General features: G+C 39.5%; 1 protein-coding gene across 3 annotated transcripts in view; it reads left to right on the forward strand.

The window, feature by feature from the left end:
* LOC149133047 (uncharacterized) overlaps window positions 1-7500 on the forward strand; it is a 107876-nt gene that overhangs the window by 83992 nt on the left and 16384 nt on the right. The window contains exon 1 of one of the 3 annotated variants that reach the window (XM_089360851.1): window positions 2784-3238. The exons of the other annotated variants lie outside the window; for them this stretch is intronic. The gene's annotated coding sequence lies outside the window, so the exon portion shown is untranslated. Of the gene's footprint in view, window positions 1-2783; window positions 3239-7500 lie in introns of those variants that run through there. 3 annotated transcript variants of the gene reach the window in all.

Genomic DNA, 7500 nt, shown 5'->3' on the forward strand with positions numbered 1-7500 from the left:
AGTGCGTTACTGGTATTTAATTTATCGACCCCGAATGTAATTGATAGTGGCCCGATTTTTTTTATCTTATATACTATTTTATTCTTTTACTTGTATTTGTCATTTGACTGCGGCCTTGCTGGAGCACCGCCTTGAGATGTTTCAGTCGAAGTAATCGATCCCAGTACTCTGATAAATTAAGCCTAGTACTTATTGTATCAGAGGCTTTTGCTGAACTGTCGTAAACACATCAACACCGGTCGTCAAGTGATGGAGAACAAACACAGACACAAGAACTCACACTCATAGACATGTACATATATATATATATATATATATATATACATATACGACAGGTTTCTTTCAGTTTCCGTCTACCAAATCCACTCACGAGGCTTTGGTCGGGCCCGAGGTTATAGTAAAAGACACCTACCTAAGGTGCCACGCAGTGGAACTGAACCCGGAACCATGCGGTTGGGAAGCAAGTTTCTTACCACACAGCCACGCCTCTCTGAAATTTTTATAAATTTTTTTTTAAATATATAATATTTTTATCATATTGCTGTATCATAGTAACAATTCCACATTTCTCGAGTATACCTTCAGGGTATATACTTTGATGCATACCTTATACTTATAAACTAATAATACTAATTTGTATCCATATTTTAGTATGATTAATGCGTGCATTTATATTGATATTTATATTTTTTTTATTCATATCTGATTATTTATAATTTATAGTTAGAAATAGTTTATGTATTATGTACTGATATGCCTTATGTCGTATGCAATATGTATAAATACGTTCTTATATAATGGGTCATCTCATAAATAATGTAGTTTTTCCATTTGCATGAACTAAAAGTCGGAGGGTTACGGGATAAATTACCTGCATCAACTTGCTATAAAAGCAGGTAGTCATTTTACCTTGTACTTATTTTTAGTAGAGTGCAGTTCGATTTTAACAGTTATTTTTTCAAAGCTATAATCGAAGTGACAAAGAAGCATATTCGGCATATTTTGCTTTACGAGTTCAATAAAAGAAATAACGCAATGGAAAGTGCGAGGAATATTAATGCAATATATGGGGATCGGACAATAAGTGTAAGCCAGTGTCAACTGTGGTTCCAGAAATTCCGAACCGGAAACTACATCTTCGGAGATGATCCTCGTCCTGGAAGATCTGTAGAGCTCGAAGAGGAAGTCCGGAAAATCCTGGTGGGAGAAAATTCCATTGTAACTGTTGATGAACTAGCAGAGAAGCTTGGAATTGGTCATTCAACCATTCATCGACACCTGCGTGCCACCAGAAAAGTCAGTAAACTGGGTCAATGGGTTCCTCACAAACTTTCCGAGTCTAATCGCTCGCAGAGAGTGAATGTGTGCTCTTCTTTGCTGTCACGTCTCACGAATGAACCTTTTTTTTTGGATGAATAGTGACTGGTGACGAGAAATGACTTCTCTATAAAAGTGTAAAGCGCCGAAGATAGTGGATAGGAAAAGGAGAAACACCGGCACCCCAGGCTGAAGAAGGTCTTCACCCACGTAAGGTGTTGTTATCTGTTTGGTGGGATATGAAGGGTTTAGTCCACTTTGAGCTTTTAAACCCAAACCAAACGATAACAAAAGAGATATACCGCAAGCAGCTTGAGCGGCGTAAGTTAGCTCTGGAAGTAAAACGACCATCTTAAGTTCAAATTCCACCGAGGTCGACTTTACCTTTCATCCTTTCGTGGTTCATAAAGTAAGTACCAGTTGAACACTGGGGCCGATGTAATTGACAGATCCCCACCTGTCCCAAGCTGCCCTTGTGGCAAAAATTTGAAATAATTATTTATGGGATAACCCAGTATCATACACATTAAATTTTCAATATGAATGCAACTGCGAAGACGGTGAGCTGGCCGAATCGTTAGCACGCCGGGCAGAATGCTTAGCGGCATTTCGTCCTTCGTTACGTTCTGAGTTCAAATTCTGCCGAGATCGATTTTGCCTTTCGAGATCGATAAAATAAATACCAGTCGAACACTGGCTCGATGTAATTGACTCATCCCCCACCTCCTTCAAGCTGCCCTTGTGGCAAAGATTTGAAATAATTATTATTTAGGGGTTGTTTTTCCAATTCACTTTTTATTCGCTATTGTACTTTATCCTGTTACATTACTTTATTTTAGTGGAGGCGCAATGGCCCAGTGGTTAGGGCAGCGGACTCGTGGTCATAGGATCGCGGTTTCGATTCCCAGACCGGGCGTTGTTAGTGTTTATTGAGCGAAGACACCTAAAGTTCCACGAGGCTCCGGCAGGGGATGGTGGCGAACCCTGCTGTACTCTTTCACCTCAACTTTCTCTCACTATTACGTCCTGTTTCTGTTGTACCTGTATTTCAAAGGGGCCAGCCTTGTCACGCTGTGTCACGCTGAATATCCTCGAAAACTACGTTAAGGGTAGTGTCTGTGGAGTGCTCAGCCACTTGCACGTTAATTTCACGAGCAGGCTGTTCCATTGATCGGATCAACTGGAACCCTCGACGTTGTAAGCGACGGAGTGCCAACAACAACAACAATTCAACACGTCCATTCTTAAAAACGAAAATAGTTCAAATTCTTGATGTAATTGAAGGAAGTTTAAGCAGCTTTATACCAATCCGTTTCAACACCTACCATAGAAACTATGTCATACCGTAGAGAAAGTTATGCATGGTTTTGTTACATCATGCACTCACCATTTGCTTTTACTTTTTTCGCTTTTTAACGACCTTTATTGATTACAAGTCGATTTGTTTTGTTTTTTCTTTTGTTTTCGTGGGGTTTTTTTTTATTTAGGAAGAGATGCTTTGATATATATTTCCAGGCTTTTTATGTTTCATTTGTGTTTTATAGAATTCACTACTTTTCCTTGTTTTTTTATTTTGTTTTGTTTCGTTTTTTGTTTTTTGTTTTGTTTTTTCCTAGCTACTGCATATTTAACTGCGCCTTTGTTTGACCCAATAAACATTTCTTGAGTCAAAGCACAGCTGACGTGCAGCTGTCAATGGAAAAGACCGTTAGGAACGGTGAACATAATATATTTAGTTCAATTATTAACTTCATTTTTCTCTCCCTGTCTTACACACCCTCTCTATCTCTTTCACAATCCCAATCTTTTTCTTTCTCTCCATCAATTTCTCTCAATAGATCCAATCTTGTGAGTTATTATACGGGTGATAATTTATAATCGATTCGTGAACAGATCTCGTGGTACGGCGTGGTATGATATGGTATGTACTACAGCATTGTTCTATTTGTATGATATGGTGACCTTTTGTTATGTCGCGGCTGTGATGTCACTTGCTATAGTATTAAAGTATTATATATGTACTGTAACATTGCTGTGATGTAGTGTGGTTTCTTGTGACATAGTTGTGTCCTATGCTGTTATTCCTTTGTTTGGTACACTTTATTGTGAATGCGGGGTGGTCGTGTACTTTGATGAGGTAAAGTGCGATACCATGTAGATTTGTAGTGATGTATATATAGAATGGAGTGGCAATGAATGAAATGTTGATGCATTCTTTTCTACTCTAGGTTAAAGGCCCAAAATTTATAGGGAGGAGTCCAGTCGATTAGATCGACCCCAGTACGCAAGTGGTACTTAATTGGAGTGGTACTTAATCCTCTGAAAAGCAAAGTCGACCTCGGCAGAATTTGAACTCACAACGTAAAGACAGACGAAATACCGCTAAGCACTTCGACCGGCGTGCTAACGTTTCTGCCAGCTCGCCGCCCTACAATGTTGATGTTTTAATGAGTGAAATGTTGAGTGGACGTATGGCATGTTATTGTCTATTACTGGCATTCCATTGGGTACAACAAGGGTTCCAGCTGATGCGTTCGACGGAACAGCCTGCAAGTGGCTGAGAACTCCACAGACATGCATACCCTTAGTGTAGTTATCTGAGAGATTCAGCATGATACAGAATGTAACAAAGCTGGCCCTTTGATTTACAGGTACAACGTGAAACAAAATGTATTTCAGAAAACCACAACGCACCACCAGATAACGAACTCACAAGCTTACGATCTTGAGCCGAATATCCTAACCACTTAGCCACGTGCCTTCATTCGTGTATTAGTATATACTGAGATAAGGTATGGTGCTGTGTAGTGGCATGTTATGCGTTATTATGTGTTGCTATGTCACCCTTAAACCAGCTCTGTTTGAACAGGCCCATAGCAGTAGGTAACTAGTCGAATACATGAATTAGTTGTATAGTGTGAAGTTGTGAGGTATTGTGTGAAGCAGTATTGTGAGGTATGTTATACAGTATGGTGTATAAACTATGTGGAGGCGCAATGGCCCAGTGGTTAGGACAGCGGACTCGCGGTCATAGGATCGCGGTTTCGATTCCCAGACCGGGAATCGCTGAGTTACAGGTTTCATATGTTTAGTTCACTTCGTACTTCTGGTTTCCATCTGTATTCAATAATCTGGAGCATTCTTCGAGCAAACTAGGCAAACTGCGGCTCGTTGGACTTTCGAAATGGCTCACCTAATGAAAGGTTACCTTGAATTTTTTTTTTTTTTTTTAGTAGTATGACCTGCCTGGTGATAAGCCATGTCTCATGTGACCCGCTTCTCGAGAAAGTTTGCCCATACCTGACCTGGAGTCTGATGAAAAAGTCCTCTACCAAAATCATTTGTTCATGGACGCTACCGAAATCAGTCTTCAGTTGTGACCCAATAACACTTTAAAGGTCACAGAATATTTTCATTTTTAACGTTACCTATGGTGTTGAGTTGTGCCGCTTGCCAGTATTTTCAAGCAAACTCTTTACTCTTTAGTCAGTAGACCCAAGTTTCCAGCTGTATAGCAAGTTATCTAATTTCAGCTCTTGAACCTTTTCAGTGAATTCCCGACATTGTGCCTCTCTCCCCGGTCGGGAAAACGTTCAGATATTCTCGTACAAACTTTTAGCATTCATTTAAATAATCTATCTGCAAATCGACTTCTCATCTCGTCGGTCCTTTTAAAATCCTAAAATTAATAAAATTAGAATTAATAATTAACGCGAACGACGAGTGCGGTAAAAAAAAAAAAACCTTGCTTGTCGATATTGTATCTCAGCTTCATTTCCCAGTTGCATTTTATTTACCTTACTAATACTGTTGGGAAAAGTACTTTCCTACGCTTCATTTCCCCTGAAATATAAACCATTGATGTTAAAGAAATATCAAGAAATACACTTTAAGTCATAAGTAACTGAGGCTATTCAGTAGCAATAAGATGACGGCAACCCAAGTTTACAATGATACGATTTCAACTTCTTGTTTTTTACAGTCATAGTGAAGACATGGTCTGATGTTTAGGGGCTTCTGATTATGACCATCAGATCATGAGTTCAATTCGTGGGTTGGTAACTTTTTTTCTTTTGCTCTTAAACAAGACACTTCATTCCACATTGTTCCAGTCTGTCCGGCGGCAATGAGTACTAACCGAATTCTGGTGCAACACTTTCTCCTCACAAGCTGTCATATCCTGTTTTGTTTCTGCGGATTCAAGGGTGAAGAAGGCCAATAGATTGCATTACCTTGCTTACGACTACACAGGCACCTACAACAATTAGCGAAAGCATGGTACATATTCCACCACAAGGTCCAGTCCTTGTTGCGGTGATGCAGTTTGTGTGCCCCAGTGACAGCAGAATGCAAGCTCCAGGTTAGGGTCTCCCATGCTGTACAAGCCAAAGGATAGGGGCCAGACGAACATGAACCGTGTGTTCCCTGAGTTAAAATGGGTTTGCAAAGGACCAACAGAAGCAAGATCTGAGAGAGGAAGGCCTTTCTTACCAAAATAGGGAAACATTAGTAAAAGACAGTCGATATCAGTGGAGGAAAGTCGTCGATAGCTTATACTCCAGAGGGACGAAGAGCTTAAGTAAGTTGTAAGAAGGTATGGTACATACTACCAGTTCATACTAGCTCGAGGGTGACGACTGCTATACAATAATGCCTCGATATACGAGTTAATACCCGGAGAACACCTGTAAAGTGAAAACTCGTTAACAGAAAATAAAACTCGTAAAACGAGTCCACGTAATGTGAGGTATTACTGTACTTCGTTTTCAGTTCTGTAACTAATTCTTCTCGAAAAGGCATAAACGTCATGAAACCAGTAACTTTCACCTTCATAAATTTAAGGCCTGTCTTTCTCAGACGAACAACAATCAGTGTGAATGGCTGTAAGTTTTTAGCGAATCGAGCCATCGACCATGACTTACTTTCAATTCCCAGCTGGAATCGATCTTTTTTTTGTTTGTGTACTATAGCTTACCGCCCAGTTCTTGCCTTTCAAAAGCCCCAATCAATAATCGATTTTTTTAAAGATTTGTTGTACTTGATACATTAAGCATGAGTAAGATTCCCATTAACTGCACGAGTTTTCTAAACTAGTTAAACATACACGATTTAGTTTCACTGAATTCATTTCTAATTAATTGAAAATAACAATAATTCGGTAAATAATTGAAGTGAATTTTTAACTGATGTGTTATTACGTTATTCTAACATGTTTACAGACCAATGGATAGCCCCCCCCCCAAAAAAAAAGAGTAAAAAATTAGGTTGCTCTTTGTAAATAGTCTTCTATCAAGGTTTGGCTCTCGGTCGAGTTTTAAGTTGTTAATACGCTTCAAAACTGTTTAAACGTCTATTAACATGAAAGAAAAATAAGTGCTAAATTGTTGGATCAATACTAAAGGCATTGCTTTTATGTAATGATTCGCGGTTTTATTAGATGCCTACGGCTGGCTAACTTACAAGAGGAATTCAGTCTACTGCGGTACGCTAAAATTCCTGTAGTTCCTTTAGTTTTATACCAGTAAAACTGTACCTCACTTGGCACCTCTTTGCAGCTTGATGGCTTGAGTTGCTATATACTGCATTATTACTATTATTATATTGCCTTATCACTAGCATTGTGTAATGCTAGCTATAAGCCAATGAACCTCAACCAGCTTGACATCTCTGCCAGCTTGTTGGTGTCTTATCGACTGGGGCAATTGCTATTCGCAAAATGTGGAGGCGCGTGGCTTAGTGGTTAGGGTGTTGGACTCATGATCGTAAGATTGTAGTTTCGATTCCTGGGCCTAGCAATGCGTTGTGTTCTTCAGAAAAAAACACTTCATTTCACATTGCTCCAGTCCATTCTGCTGGCAAAAATGAGTAATCCTGTGACGAACCGGCGTCCCCTCCTGGTGGGGAATTTATACGCCATGAAACCGGGAAACCGACCCTTATAAGTCGGCATGACACGAGAAAGTAACTTTTTATCCATTTGCAAAATGAAAAAGAACTGAGATATAATATATATAATATAAGCTACAAAAGTTTCTCTCTCTCTCTCTCTCTCTCTCTCTCTCTCTCTCTCTCTCTCTCTCTCTCTCTTTCTCTCTTTCTGTTTATTTCCTCGTGTTCCTTTCTGTTGAAGAGCGTAGGCTCGAAACGTCAAAGACTTTCTCACCTTCCCGATCATCAGACTAA

This window comes from Octopus bimaculoides, chromosome 12 (assembly GCF_046866305.1).
Source record: "Octopus bimaculoides isolate indiv1 chromosome 12, ASM4686630v1, whole genome shotgun sequence".
NCBI lineage: Eukaryota > Metazoa > Mollusca > Cephalopoda > Octopoda > Octopodidae > Octopus > Octopus bimaculoides.